Here is a 9,695-nt window from a genome sequence, read left to right on the forward strand (position 1 = left end):
ACCCTATTCGTATAGTGTGTTATTTGGTACTTTGGTTTGGTTTGATGTCTTCTTTATATGTTCAAATTCTTTATTTGATAATTCATAAAATAGCTTTGCATTATATCTAAATTAGAAAGAAAAAAAAAATGCTTATTCTTTGGTCTGATGTATCACTTTCTATTACTTATGAAATTTTAATATCTCATTTGAAAAGTCACGATAACATTGACAAGAGCTCCTTTTTTATTAATTATAATTTGAAGATATATATTTTATTTTTATGGCCTTTCATTTTTAATTATGGTCTGGAATTTTTTTGTCAAGTTTTTTTATTTTTTATATTTTTTGGAAGATTTTTTATTAGGTTATTATGATGTTGACACTTCAGAAAAGACAGTCTTCAATAGAAGAGAAAATAGTGACCACAAAAATTTTGCTAATTATTACTGATTTGTGGCTATTATTAGAAAATAGCTAGAATTTTGTTTACTAATTTATTAGGGCTTTTTCTTTTATGTTTGAGGTCACTAGCTAGCCATTTCAATTTTTTTAATTTATTATTATGCTATTTATATAATTTTCTAAATCAACTTAATTATGTTAAAAAATATTTATAGGAAATTTCTTATTTGTAAAGTTAAAAAAATTAGTCATAATTAATGTGTTGGTTGGTTGATAATTGAATGGAATGGAATAAATAATTTGTTAACAAAAGTAAGTTAAATTACATATATTTGACAAAAATTAACACTTTTTATAATTGGCATTGAAATGGTGATGTTATTCCACCCAAATTAGAAAAGAATATCAATTCCTTGAAACTTGTCAATGAATTTTCCATTGGAAAGATTATTTCCATTTGTAATTTTCAACTAAACATACAAGAATGACAGTTTTTTTTTCTTAAATCAATTATTCTAATATTATCCATTATACCATGAACCAAACATAATATAATGTGTGTTTTCATTTTTTTGTCTTTTTTCTAAGTTTTCTTTACATGACAACGATGTGTGAAAATAGAAAAGTCTTGATGAGAGTCAAAACAGCTATTAATTTAAAGGCGTTAATTTTATTATTTCATTATTCATTATTAGCGTAATATTAACGTTGGTGAGTCAACTAAGTCAAGTGTGCAAAAGAGATTTTTCTCGTGACTTTTAAAAGATTCTACAAACAAAGTATATATATTTTTTTAAACCCATAACGTGTTATTTGGAACTTTAGTTTGATGTCTTTTTCATATGTTCAAATTATTTATTTGATAATTCATATATATTTTTAAATATACATTAGAAAAATCTAATATTGCACTTATCATTTTTTTTGTTTATATACTTTAATTTTTACAAGTAAAAAAAAACAATATTGTGAATTTACTAATTGTTTTAATTCTAATAAGATACTTTTATCGAAAAATAAAATAAATTTTCCATTTAGTTGCTGTAAAGTATTTTTTTGTAATTGGTATATAGTGTCAAAAATACTTTAAGTTATTTGAAAATAATTAATTATGAAGGTGGAACAAAATTAAAAACTAAATTATTTATTAATGGGGAATTATGTACTAAATTTTATTTTTGAAAGTAGTCAAAAGAAATTGTAAATATTTATAAGGAATTTATTTAATAAAAATAATAATAATACGGAGATAAAAAAATAGAGGAGAATATAAAATTACATTTATCTTTATTATATATACTAGATACAAGCAAATGTATCACATTTGCTTATTTTTATTTATAGAATTTATTAATTTTTTATTAAATTTGTATCATTATTATATAAAATTATTATATATAAAATAATGATATAAACATATTAAATGAAAAATTAAACCAAAATATTATTTATGTTCTTTTAAAATATATATATAATATAATAACTTTTTTAATTATAAATGATAATTTTTTTAATAAAAATTAAAATTATGTATTATATATTATTATAATAATATTTAAATTTATATTAATATAAGTATTAATTATTATTATCAGAATAATATTTTATAATATTTGAATTTAAATTTATATTAATATAATTAATAAATATAGTCTTGTATTATATATTATTATAATAATAATATTTTATATCATTTGAATTTGAATTTATATTATAATAATTAAATTTGTATTAATATAATTAATAAATATTTATTTTTAATCAATTTTAAATGTATATTTCATTAAATATTTAGAATATTCTATTAAAATTAACAAAACAAACAGTTAAAACTAAGAATTTCTGTTATCTATACTTTTTATATAGAAGTGATGTAATAATGGCCATTAAATTTTTGCTAATTATTACTTGTTTGTCGCTATTATTATAATATAGCTAGAATTTTGTTTTTTAGTTTATTAGGACTTTTTTTTTCTTTCTTTTGGTCACTAGCTACCCATTTCAATTTGTGTTAAAGAATATTAATAGGAAATTTCTTAATTGTAAAGTTAAAAAAATTAGTCATAACGTGTTGATTGGTTCTATATCTACTTTATGATGTGACAAAATGTAGTTTATCAATTTCATAATTTTTTGGAGTAATGAAAATGAAATAGAATAAAAGTAATAAAGTGATTATATATGTTGTTTTATCGGAGTTATGAAATCAATAGCTAAATATGTATTTCTATGTTTGGTTGATAATTGAATAGAATGAATAAACAATTTGTTGAAAAAAATACTCTTCAGGTTAAATTATATATATATATTTGACAAAAATTAATTTTTATTTTCTTAACCATGAACCAAACATATCCTAATGTATTTTTCTATTTTTTTTCTTAACAATTTTAATATTTTTATATGAAAATAATGTGTGAAAATAAAAAAGTCACGATGATAGAGAAAACATCTATTAATTTGAAAATATCAATTCTACTTTTTCATTTTCCATTATTAGCGTAATTTTAACGTTGAATAATCAACTAAGTTAAGTATGCAAAAGAGACTGTTCTCATGACTTTTAAAAAATTCTCTAAACAAAGCGTATATTTTACTTCTTTTTTTTAACCCTATTCATATAGTGTGTTATTTGGAACTTTGGTTTGGTTTGATATCTTCTTTATATGTTCAAATTCTTTATTTGATAATTCATAAAATAGCTTTGCCTGTATTTGTATTTTGTATTTCAAATAAGTGTATTTCAAACATAAGATCTTATTATAATTAAGTAAAGAATATAATAATGATAGTAAGTGAAACAATTTTTGGAACAATACTTATTTAAAAAATATAATTATATGAGAATCAGTGATTAATTATAATCAAGTAAAGAATAATACGAGATTTAAAATATATGATATAAATGATAATTTTCTGTTTGAGAAAAATATCTCACATAGAAAATGTGTGGGTACATTCAACAATACATAAAAACATGGTTACTCTACTCATCACTAATTAATTTTGAAATAAAACCTCATGCTTCTCACCATCAACCCTATTCTACTATACCACTTTCCACGCACTAACATATTTCAATCAATTATTAATTAGTGCACTAGCTTTTTAAGTCAACCAATCAAGTCTTTGTGCATATAGTTTAAACGTGGAAGACACGTGTGGAGAAAAAGACAAATTAATAACTTGTAAAATAATCTCTCAACACATTTTGTGTTTTTGTTTTATCTTCGTACGATTAAATTACCACATTCCTCGTGTACATTAATCAATATTTAAAGTAGAAAGTCTTGAGAAATTTCTTGATATATTAATAGCTTGTTAATTAAACACAATATATGATGAGGGAGGGATATATCTTAATAAACAAAACATATTCCAGCACAAATCATAGATAATAACAAAATACTAGATAATTAATACTTACTAATTATTGAGCATTGCAAAAAAAAAAAAAAACTAACAGTTTCATTTAAAAGAGGGTTGATACCTTTTTAGACCATGTGTTTTGTCTCATTACTTGTTTGGACTCTGTGTTTTGACAAATTATGTTTTGGACCCTGTGTTTTCTAAAATAGTTCAAATAGATTCCTAAAGCCGATTTTGATCAAAGCTTTTTTTTTAACTAAAATCACAAATAATTCATCTAACTAATAACTCAGAACAAAAATACAGTCATTCTGCCTAAGAACTGTGTTGTTATATTAAATTTTTTGTTAATCAAAATCAAATTTAGAGGTCTATTTGAACCATTTTACAAAACACAGGGTCCAAAAAATAATTTGTCAAAGCACAAAATCGAAACAGAGTAATAAAGTAAAATGCATAGTCTAAAAAAGTATAAAGCCTTTAAAAAAAACTGAGCATTAAACAGGAATCAAATTTAAAATAAAAAGTAGAGAATTCCTTGCACATTAAATAATAATTATAGCTAAGGATACATGTGGTAATTATAGCTATTTGAATGTACAAACATAAAATAACTTGTAAATAATGACACACAAACTCAATAAATAAATAATGCTACCAATATATTTATTTGGAGTAGATATATTAATAAATAATAAATATCTCAAGCTCACTCCATTCACTATATAAATAGAAGACTGGAAAAACTATAATTATGTTAAAATATAATATTATATATTATGAATACAAACCCTTATTATATTGTAATGATAGTCCTTAATAAATAATACTTTTCTCTTTTTGTTACAGTAATTAACTCTGAGATTCAATTATCTTCATATTTAATCCAAAAAAAAAACCTTAAGTCAAGGTCAAGCCATTAACTCTAAATTAGAAGAAAAAAAAGACTTGATCTTTGGTATGATATTTATCACTTTTCATTACTGTACTAAATTTTAATGTCTTATTTGAAAAGTCACGATGACATTGACAAGAGCTCCTTTTTTATTAATTATAATTTGAAGATATATATTTTATTTTTATGTGACCTTTCATTTTTAATTATGGTCTGGAATTTTTTTGTCAAGTTTTTTTATTTATTTATTTTTTGGAAGATTTTTTGTTAGGTTATTATGATGTTGACACTCCAGAAAAATAGTCTCCAATAGAAGAGAAAATAGTGACCACAAAAATTTTGCTAATTTGTGGCTATTATTAGAAAATAGCTAGAATTTTGTTTACTAATTTATTAGGGCTTTTTCTTTTATGTTTGAGGTCACTAGCTAGCCATTTCAATTTTTTTTTAATTTATTATTATACTGTTTATATAATTTTCTAAATTAACTTAATTATGTTAAAAAATATTTATAGGAAATTTCTTAATTGTAAAGTTAAAAAAATTAGTCATACCGTGTTGGTTGGTTGATAATTGAATGGAATGGAATAAATAATTTGTTAACAAAAAGTAAGTTAAATTACATATATTTGACAAAAATTAACACTTTTTTGAATTGGCATTGAAATGGTGATGCTATTCCACCCAAATTAGAAAAGAATATCAATTCCTTAAAACTTGCCAATGAATTTTCCATTGGAAAGATTATTCCATTTGTAATTTTGAACAAAACATATAGGAATGACAGTTTTTTTTCTTAAATCAATTATTCTAATATTATCCATTATACTGTTGACGCCGTTTTTCGTCAACAGTGAAAGAAGAGCACGTAAACAATAACTAGTAATGGCCAATCAAAATATGATAATACAAAACACGATTTTTTACGTGGTTCAGCAGTTAAATCTGCCTAGTCCACGAGTCTTTGTTATTAAACTCAAGATGATCTCTGAAAATTCTTCAAGCATGAATTCTTTAGAGATTTCTCCCAAGATTCAGAAATTCGGTCATTTACAATGGTGCATAATCTCTCTATTTATAGAGAAGGATGCAGAATATTATCCCACATATTTTGGGTAGTTACTCTTTTTGTGCAAATAAATTAAATGGCTTTAAATGCCTGTAATCTGATATCAAAGGAAACGTCCCCTGAAGACCAGGGGGCGTATAACTAATCAAATAATATCCCATGATTTTAGGGGATTTACAGTAATAAATGTAGTCCACGTCTTTTATGGGCAACACTTGTAGATGTTCAAGGTTATTGTCATATATCTCCAAGGCCTTATTCTCCCAGGTCTCTCATCAATGTCCGAGCTAGTGACATCTCCCGAGGTCACATGGCTTTCGAGATCGTATGCGCGTCAGGCTCGGAACCCCTGATCCGAGGTCATCCCTGAGGATAGATGTGTCTCGGGAGCTACCCTTCAAGATCGTGTAGATTTCGAGGCCACCATATTCGAAGTCGTCTCAGCCTTGCAGGCTCGATATCTTGTCTTTGGAACATACTTCAGACTTTACGAGTTCATTTGCTGCGAATCCAGCTTTCGAGATCACATTTAACATGGCTCGAAATCTGGGTATAACATATACAATGAACCAAACATAATATGATGTGTGTTTTCATTTTTTTGTCTTTTTTCTAAGTTTTATTTACACGACAACGATATGTGAAAATAGAAAAGTCTTGATGAGAGCCAAAACAGCTATTAATTTAAAGACGTTAAATTTATTCTTTCATTATTCATTATTAGCGTAATATTAACGTTGGTGAGTCAACTAAGTCAAGTGTGCAAAAGAGACTTTTCTCGTGACTTTTAAAAGATTCTCTCGTGACTTTTAAAAGATTCTACAAAGTATATATTTTTTTTAAACGCATGACGTGTTATTTGGTACTTATGTCTTTTTCATATGTTCAAATTATTTATTTGATAATTCATATATATTTTTAAATATACATTAGAAAAATCTAATATTGCACTTATATATTAATTAGATTATCATTTTTTTTGTTTATATACTTTAATTTTTTACAAGTAAAAAAATAATAATATTGTGAATTTACTAATTGTTTTAATTCTAATAAGATACTTTTTATCGAAAAATAAAATAAATTTTCCATTTAGTTGCTGTAAAGTATTTTTGTAATTGGTATATAGTGTCAAAAATACTCTAAGTTATTTGAAAATAATTAATTATAAAGGTGGAAAAAAATTAAAAACTAAATTATTTATTAATGGGGAATTATGTACTAAATTTTATTTTTGAAAGTTGTCAAAAGAAATTGTAAATATTTTTGAGGGATTTATTTAATAAAAATAATAATAATATGGAGATAAAAAATAGAGGAGAATACAAAATTACATTTATCTTTATTATATATACTAGATACAAGCAAATGTATCATATTTGCTTATTTTTATTTATAGAATTTATTAATTTTTTATTAAATTAGTATCATTATTATATAAATTTCAAATAAATAAATAATACTATATATACAAGAATGATATAAACATATTAAATGAAAAATTAAACCAAAATATTATTTATATTCTTTTAAAATATATATATATATAATAATACCTTTTTTAATTATAAATGATAATTTTTGTAATAAAAATTAAAATTATGTATTATATATTATTATAATAATATTTAAATTTATATTAATATAATTAATAAATATAGTCTTGTATTATATATTATTATTATAATAATATTTTTATCATTTGAATTTGAATTTATATTATAATAATTAAATTTGTATTAATATAATTAATAATATTTATTTTTAATCAATTTTAAATGTATATTCTATTAAATATTTTTAGAATATTCTATTAAAATTAACAAAACAAACCGTTAAAATCAAGAATTTCTATTATCTACACTTTTTATATAGAAGTGATGTAATAATGATTATTAAATTTTTACTAATTATTACTGGTTTGTCGCTATTATTATAATATAGCTAGAATTTTGTTTATTAGTTTATTAGGACTTTTTTTTTCTTTCTTTTGGTCACTAGCTACCCATTTCAATTTGTGTTAAAGAATATTAATAGGAAATTTCTTAATTGTAAAGTTAAAAATATTAGTCATAACGCGTTGATTGGTTCTATATCTACTTTATGATGTGACAAGATGTAGTTTATCAATTTCATAATTTTTTGGAGTAATGAAAATGAAATAGAATAGAAATAATAAAGTGATTATATATGTTGTTTTATTGGAGTTATGAAATCAATAGCTAAATAAGTATTTCTATGTTTGGTTGATAATTGAATAGAATGAATAAACAATTTGTTGAAAAAAATACTCTTCAGGTTAAATTATATATATATATTTGACAAAAATTAATTTTTATTTTCTTAACCATGAACCAAATATATCCTAATGTATTTTTCTTAACAATTTTAATTTTTTTTATATGAAAATGATGTGTGAAAATAAAAAAAGTCACGATGATAGAAAAAACATGTATTAATTTGAAAGCATCAATTCTACTTTTTCATTTTTCATTATTAGTGTAATTTTAACGCTGAAGAATCAACTAAGTTAAATATACAAAAGAAACTGTTCTCATGACTTTTAAAAAATTCTATAAACAAAGCGTACATTTTACTTCTTTTTTTAACCCTATTCATATTGCGTGTTATTTTGATACTTTGGTTTGGTTTGATGTCTTCTTTATATGTTCAAATTCTTTATTTGATAATTCATAAAATAGCTTTGCCTGTATTTGTATTTTGTATTTCAAATAAGTGTATTTCAAACATAAGATCTTATTATAATTAAGTAAAGAATATGATAATGATGGTAAGAGAAACAATTTTTGGAACAATACTTACTTAAAGAATATAATTATATGAGAATCAGTAATTAATTATAATCAAGTAAAGAATAATATGAGATTTAAAATATATGATATAAATGATAATATTATGTTAGAGAAAAATATCTCACATAGAAAATATGTGGATGCATTCAACAATTAATTTTGAGATAAAACCTCATGCTTCTCACCATCAACCCTATTCTACTATACCACTTTCCACGCACTAACATATTTCAATCAATTATTAATTAGTGCACCAGTTTTCTAAGTCAACCAATCAAGTCTTCGTGCATATAGTCTAAACGTGGAAGACACGTGTGGAGAAAAAGTCAAATTAATAACTTTTAAAATAATCTCTCAACACATTTTGTGTTTTTGTTTTATCTTCGTACAATTAAATTACCACATTCTTTGTGTACATTAATCAATATTTAAAGTAGAAAGTCTTGAGAAATTTCTTGATATATTAATAGCTTGTTAATTAAACACCATATATGATGAGGGAGGGATATATCTTAATTAAACAAAACATATTCTAGCACAAATCATAGATAATAACAAAATACTAGATAATTAATACTTACTAATTATTGAGCATTGCAAAAAAAAAAAAAAACTAACAGTTTCATTTAAAAAAGGGTTAATACCTTTTTAGACCATGTGTTTTGTCTCATTACCTGTTTGGATTCTGTGTTTTGACAAATTATGTTTTGGACCCTGTGTTTTCTAAAATATAGTTCAAATAAAACCCTAAAGCCAATTTTGACCAAAGTTTTTTTTAACTAAAATGACAAATAATTCATCAAACTAACAACTCTAAATAAAAATACAATCATTCTACCTAAGAATTGTGTTGTTATATTAAATTTTTTGTTCAACAAAATCAGATTTAGGGGACTATTTGAACAATTTTACAAAACACAAGATTCAAAAAATAATTTGTCAAAAACACAGAGTCCAAACAAATAATAAAGTAAAACACATAATCTAAAAATGTATAAACCCTATAAAAAAAAACAGAGCATTAAACAGGAATCAAATTTAAAATGAAAAGTAGAGAATTCCTTGGCACATTAAATAGTAATTATAGCTAAGGATACATGTGGTTATTATAGCTATTTGGATCTTCAATAGATGTCGAGTTTTCATTGCTGCAAATTGTGAATGT

This window comes from Humulus lupulus, chromosome 6 (genome assembly GCF_963169125.1).
Source record: "Humulus lupulus chromosome 6, drHumLupu1.1, whole genome shotgun sequence".
NCBI lineage: Eukaryota > Viridiplantae > Streptophyta > Magnoliopsida > Rosales > Cannabaceae > Humulus > Humulus lupulus.